The sequence below is a fragment of the Elephantulus edwardii genome, unplaced genomic scaffold (assembly GCF_000299155.1).
Source record: "Elephantulus edwardii isolate Elephantulus edwardi_28Jun2011 unplaced genomic scaffold, EleEdw1.0 scaffold00029, whole genome shotgun sequence".
Taxonomy (NCBI): Eukaryota; Metazoa; Chordata; class Mammalia; order Macroscelidea; family Macroscelididae; genus Elephantulus; species Elephantulus edwardii.
In genome coordinates this window covers 15,868,830-15,869,839 of record NW_006399779.1, presented here as the reverse complement: position 1 = coordinate 15,869,839, position 1,010 = coordinate 15,868,830, and positions in this window count along the sequence as shown.

The following is a 1,010-nucleotide window of genomic DNA, read 5'->3' as shown; positions in this document are numbered from 1 at the left end:
GGGATGGGAGTGTCAGAGACAATGCGATTGGCACAGGACAGAGCAGAGTTTAGGGCTGTTGTACACAGGGTCGCTATGAGTCACAAGCGACTCGACGGCACATAACAACAACAACAACTACATACCTGGCACTGTGCTTTTTATTAGTGGACTCCTCTGCTTATTAATAAGCTTATAAAGAGACATGTTGTAATATGCCATCAAGTTGTCTGCCACTCATAGTGATCCTATGTATATAACATTTCTGAAGCCTGACCTGTTCTGAGCCAGTCTCACTGATTCCAACACACCTATCCTCCCTGCCCCAGTTATTATATCAATCCATCTCATCTGGGATTTTCCTCTCCTGTACTGTCCCTCTACCTTTCCAAGTATGATGTCCTTCTCCAAGTATTGGTCCCTTCTGGTCACATGCCCAAAGTATGTGAGATAGAGCTTCAAAATCCTAGCCTCCAAGGAGAAATTTGGTTTCACCCTAAGACAGACCCATTAGTTTTCTTGGCAGTACATGGTATTTTCAAGACTCTTCTCTAGCATAACTCAAAAGCAATGATTCTTCTTTTATCATTATTAGTCATTGTTCAGCTCTCTGATTAATAGCAAGTAATTGAGAAGACCATGGCGTGGATCAGGAACACCTTAGTCTCTAAACTGACATCACTGCTTTTCAGTACTCTGGAGAGGTCCCTGACAACAGCTTTTCCAAGTACAATTTGTCTTTTGATTTCCTGACTGTTGGTGCCAAAAGTGTTGATTGTGGAGCCAAGCAAGCTGTAACTGTTAACAACCTCTCCATTTATTACAGTGCTGCCAATTAGCCCAGTGGTGAGAATCTTTGTCTTCTTGATGTTGAGCTTCAATCAATATTGAAGACTACAGTCCTTGCAGCAAGAGCTTCAGGTTGGTCTCAGTTTCAGCAAGCAGGGTAGTCATCTGCATAACGTAGGTTGTTTTTTTTTTATTTTATTTTATTATTAATACTTTTTTTATTGGGAAAAACATATTGGGGG